This window comes from Arvicanthis niloticus, chromosome 1, assembly GCF_011762505.2.
Source record: "Arvicanthis niloticus isolate mArvNil1 chromosome 1, mArvNil1.pat.X, whole genome shotgun sequence".
Classification (NCBI taxonomy): Eukaryota; Metazoa; Chordata; class Mammalia; order Rodentia; family Muridae; genus Arvicanthis; species Arvicanthis niloticus.
Window position 1 is genome coordinate 91,380,402 of NC_047658.1, and position 6,000 is coordinate 91,386,401.

The 6,000-nt window shown below is 41.2% G+C and overlaps 1 protein-coding gene across 1 annotated transcript in view; it reads left to right on the forward strand.

Moving 5' to 3' along the window:
• Hs3st4 (heparan sulfate-glucosamine 3-sulfotransferase 4) overlaps positions 1 to 6,000 on the forward strand; it is a 382,005-nt gene that overhangs the window by 126,701 nt on the left and 249,304 nt on the right. The gene's annotated exons all lie outside the window — the stretch shown is intronic.

A 6,000-nucleotide genomic window follows, 5' to 3' on the forward strand; every position in this document is an offset into this window, starting at 1 on the left:
TGCTGACTTTGCCATTTTAGCAAGAAATAATTTATTCTAATGTGATTTGCATTGCATAAAATTACAATAAATGTTTTAAGAACAAGGTGCTGTATATTTATAAATCTCTGTGTTTTATATGAGGAAGAGGTTTAAAATGTTTGGCATGTTATTTTCCACAAATACTTGGATGCAAGGCTATGACTGTGCAGCCTTGGCATTAACATATATCTTTGCATACAACCATAAACAGTGGGCAATTTTTTTTTGCCAAACAAAAAGTACGACTGATTACCTTAGAAAGGATATTAATATCTTTTCTTTATCCATTTTTTAAATTTTCCAGAGCTGTAAATTTGATGATCATTCATCTTTCTTGTAGCACAATTTGCAGCAAAGACTCTCTCTCCATAGCTCCTCAAACAAAGAATAAGATTCAGGGAGGCAACAGCTCCTGCGTGTGAATGACCCATGCTGCAGTGATCCTGACTGGCTGTGGAAGGCCTCTGTTTACTTAAAGTTCACAGCCATTAGATGCAGGCATGCACGAATAGACCATCTGATTGACAGAGGCGAGCCAGGAAATATGTTTTCCAAATAAATTCATGTTTTATTTTCAGCCCTCCTTAACAGCCTTCCTGTTAAGATTTGAGCCACTGAACCAAACTAGTTTCCTCTAGAAATAAAATGTGTTGTTCAAATAATTCTCTGTAGTTTCCTGCCTTCATAATGTTGGGATCCTCGGGAATAATATCAGCAGAATCATAGAAACAATGCTGAGTTGAATTTCCCCTGAAGTGGGAATCCTGCTGCGTGTGAAGGAAGGAAACAACAGCTATTGACTGTTCTCCAGAAAGAGAGGACGGTTGACCCTGGTGTTGGGTCTAATCTGGATTTTATTACACATGGTGTAACTTCTATACCTTTATCTATTAATGATGAGAGTGCGCAGCCATGACTTGAACACAATGACAGGTGCAGGAGTGGCTCTGTGTAGAGACTTTAGAAGAGTGCTCAAGCCACCCAGAGCTATTGCCACCCTGTTGTGACCATTGAGCAATGACTGAAAAAAAGTGATGCCTACAGCAGCACAGACACGGTGAAAATGGAGCAAGACTGAGTGTGTGGCTCATAGTGGAAGTACAATCTGGTTGGGTTTTGCAGTCCTGTCATATGAATCCCATGGGGAGAGGGAGGAGAAGTGACCTTCACTTTGGATTTACAGAGGATGACTGAGAGCAAAGAGCTTATAATGTGAGGAATTAATAAGTAAAGTCACTGAGAACCCCTGTTTATAGAAGGAATTTTAGTTCTTTCTTCACAGACTCAAGCCTTTTCCTCCCCAGTGTTGGATTGCTGCAGAGGAGTTAGGACACCGAGCCAACCATACCATCCATTTATTACATCTTCCCAAGATGTTGTATGCTGGGTCTGATAAGCATGGAAATTTTATTTCCTAGTGGGGAAGACTAAGCGCAACTTTGGAAAAGATGCTTCTATAGAGTGGGTGAGAATTTAGAGAATGGAGCACCTAACATTCCAGTTTAGGCTCCTTGGCAAAATGATTCATGGGTGGTGTTTTGTAAAGCTCTGGGTATTTATCCTTCATAAAATATACTTCTCCTCTAGCATGGATCCTGAAACAATGGTCACTGCGAGCAGCTCTTAGACCAGCCACATCAGCAACAACTGCTTTCTAATCTCTTTTCAAAATGTCCAAGACTGGATAATTTATAGAGAAGAAAGATTTGTCTGTTTGTCTATCTATTTATATATTTTGGACTTTTGAGAGACAGTGTTTTTTCCATGTAATCCTATCAGTCCTAGATCTCAATCTATAAACCCAGGCTGGCCTTGAGATCTACCTGCCTCTGCTCCTGAGTGCTGGGCTTTTAGGCATGTGCCGTCACTTCCTGGCTGGAAAAGCGATTTATTTTCCTTCTAGAGCCAAAAGCATGTTTAAGGAAGTGCCTGATCATGTGGTGGGAGGCAGAAAGGAAGTGCATGTGAATGCAACAGACAGAACCTAATGCAGCAGCCTCACCACAAGCCAGTAGTGTGGTTACTCCAGTGGCAGAAAGGACAAGCATGCCCTAACCATGGGAGAGCATGAACCTAGTCCCTGCAGAGAGCCCTTAAGCCTTTCAACAACCCAGTCCTCTTGTTAAATCTTATGGCATGTTTTGAATATGAAGCACCTCACAGCTTCCTGGTTGTAAACCTTGGTTCTCAGTTGATGGAATGTTGTTTTTGGCAGATACAAGAAACTTCAGAAGGTAGAACAGTTGAGGAAGTGGGACCTAGGGCATTGGCCTTCGAATGCTATCCTGGTCCCAGGTGCCCTCTCCTTAATCTGTTTTCTGTCTACCTGGGGAGAGTAGCTTTTTCCTATGATGTCACCATCTTGGTGTTACCCTTTGATGCCACCTCAGTCCAGAATAGACGTATCTACTATGTTCCACTGAGTTCTGAATATTTGGAACAAAATGTGTCTTTCCTCCTCTTGGCCTGTTTTTGTGAAGCATTCTGTCACAGAGATAGAAGGTCGACTGGCCCCTGTCATCTCTCTAACACAAGTCAGATTTCAGGCGAGCATCTGAGTGGGGCAAATCACTCCCCAGTGTAGCAACTGGGATCTTGCTAAAGTGGCAGAGATTTTTGGCTTTTGTTTCAGACTTACTGAATTAGAAAGGCTGTGGTGTTCAGTACCTTAGAAGGTCTCCCTTTATTCAGGAGACCCCAATAAACTTATGAGAATTACTAGCCTAGAGAAACTCTTGATGTTGAGGCATAAAAGATTCTGAAAGGTTGTTAAATGAAGCAGTCTTTTGTTTCATTACTGGTGAATTGTGGTGATGTGTTCATCCAATGTCACTGTTCAGCAGCAAACAAGACCTTATCCGGCCCTGGTTACATTTCAGAAACACCATAAAAGGAGCAAAACACATGGGTACATGAATGAAACTCTGAATTAAAAGAAAATAAAATTGTCTCAAAGTCCAAGCAGGGATACTTCTATCTATATTATCATTTTAAAAGCATATAACTGTTAGTGTCTTAGTTACTTTTATTCATAGGCTAAAATCGAATCAACAAAGATCAACAAGGAAGCAGGTTAAAGGAGAAATGGTTTGTTTCAGCTCACGATCCGGGTACAGTGTCATCATAGGGGTGTGAATCCCGGAATGAAGGACTTGAAGCAGCAGGGCACATTGTGCCCAGAGTCAGGAAGCAAGAGGATTCATTCAAGTGTCTGGGTAAGATTTTTTATACAGTCTAGGGTATCTCTCACCCATCTTCATCCATAAGATGGATCTTCCTACGTCAATTAATATAATCATGATAACGCCTGACAAACATTCCCGAGGCCCAGTTTACAAGGTGGTTCTAGATTCTGTTAAGTTGGCAATTAAGGCTAACTATCACAAACACACAGTATGTGTGTATTGACATATAGTTATAGAGATGAATTATATAGGTAGAGAACTAGAGTAGGGGAGGGATGTGTCAGGAGGAAGCATCACCAAAGGCTTTGTCACAGCAGAGATTTGTTTTATTATTATTTTTACATAGATTTTATTTAAATTCTTTATATGATATATTTTGGTCATGTTTTCCCCTTTCCCAACTCCTCTGAATCCTCCCTTACCTACTGCATTTTCTATGCCCCTTGCCTCAGCAGCTGAGTGGCAGGTCTATTGGATCCACTATATTATCCTTTCATATGTAAAATGCATATCATCCCTTAATTTTTTTTTAACAAGCTTTTTTTCCCTCCAGAGCAAGTTTTCTTCCCCTATCTTTGTTTGAACATCAAAACTCTCCATGCTTGCTAAGTGTCACCTGCCAGAGGGACAGCGGCAGATATACCTTACAGTATGAATCAGTCTAATTCTCTGCACAAGCTAGAGGACACTGGCTGTTCTAACCCACTTTTGTATTTGTGGATTCTTTATATATTTGAAGTATCATCTCCACATTTTATCCTGAAAATAGCTTTTATGAGTGAGTGTGGTATTATGCTTCTCAGTGATTGGTGGACGGATCAATTGTGTACCACATATAGAGCACCATACCCCAAGTCCCTAACAGTAAGAAGAATCTTGTACCCATGTCACTGATCCATAGTGGTCCCATGTGACCGCTACCGAACTGATGAAGAGAGGCATTAAAGACCTTTTTTATATCCATGGGACTAATGAATCAGGAGAGTCAGAAGTCAAAGGAAGAAGAGAACTGGTGTGTTGTGGTCCCAGGATGGAGACTCAGAATCGCTACTCCATGAAGTCTTCAAAGAGAAGAGAACAGCACGCTCTGACAAACAATAGTGGATGTCCTATGAAGGGATGGTGGGTCCCACGTTCCCAAAAGTATGGCCAAATGAAGTTTCCTTTTAGCTTTGTTGTTTTTGGCCCCCGCCCGTGTGCTAGGTGCACTTGATGCTGAAATCACATAAAGATGGATTATGTAGCCAGGCAGTCTGTGTCATCAACGGCAGACGGGAGGTTCATATCCCTAAGCAGACAGTTGCATTATACAAGCAAAGAAGGAAATGAATACATCTCTGCTGTCTGGCGTCCCCCAATGGGTAATTAAAACAACACCACGGCTCTCTTCATACATTCAAAAGTGTTTTAATTTGTATTTAGCCAGAGGCTTGCTAGCAACAGGAACATTTGTACAAATCTAACAAAAAAAATAATTATAAATAATAAAGTCTATGCTTCTGCTATTTGGGGAAACGTTTCCTTCAGGTACCACATTTATAATCCACCTGTTTGACAATATGGAGCTAAAATGACAGTAGACTTTGAACTGGCTGCTTAAACGACGCAGTTGAAATGGTGTGTTTGTCAGCATAGAATGAAAAAGCACACTAGGGAGGTGATCCAGGCCCAGAGGTGCCATGGACTGTAAATGCTAATTACACTGGAATCAGAATATAGCCATGTATAACCAAGGTAGGGGAAATTCATATGAAAAGCCTCTGCCATTCATAGCTAAGGAGACATGGAGACTCTAGGTGTCTCTAATGTATTAAACAGCTGTGCTGGCTAGTTTTTATATCAACTTGACCAAACTAGAGACATTTGGAAAGAGGGGAATTCTTAGTTGAGAAAATGCCCCCACCACACAGGACTGTGGTCAGATCTATGGGGCATTTTCTTGAGTGATGTATGAGGGCTCACTTCATTTGGGAGGTGTCCTTCTTGGAGAGATGGTCCTGCTTGCTATAAGAAACAGATTGAGCAAATATAAGGGACAAGTCTGTAAGCAGAACTCCATGGGCTCTGCTTCACTTCCTGCCTCCATGTTCCTCCTGGTTGAATTCCTGTCCTGACTTCCAACAGTGATGGAGTATGCTGTGGATTGTAAGCTGAAGTAAACCCTTTCCCTCCTCAAGCTGGTTTTGGTTAGGGTGTTTTATCATAGCTGGTTGCCCTAACTAGGACAACAGCTTGTTCTTATCATCATCTATGGAGGAAGTGAAGAATGAGGGATTCAGTTAAGAACTAATGGCTAATGCTCACTTTCTGGCTTAGAGGCCCTTCTTCCCCCCAACTCTTCTCAAGTACTCTCCTTTGAGCCTATCATGGGCAGATTTCTTCAGTCTGTATTTTGGGGTGTTTTTGAATGGCACTTGATATCTGGTTTCCTTCTAGCTGACTTCATTTAGGGACCAGGGAAAGCAAAAATATTTCATTTTCACAATATTTTGGGGTCAAAAAGGTCATTGGATTCCTTTCCTCTCCCATCATGTTCAGATGACCTTACGGTGCAAACCTTTATGTGTACCTGTTGCCTGACTTTTGCTGCTCTCCTGTTTAGATCAAGCCACCGGAAGGCATTCTAAGCTGGTGGTTATGGACTTAGATAGAAATTATTTCTTTACTATTTTTTAAAATTATTAAGAATTTTTTTGTAGATGACATTTTGTTGTTGCTACCCACGTCCGACCTGCAGAATAAGGCAACGGCACCGTGTTCTTCTTCAAGCGGTTTATTCATCTATCCCTGTACA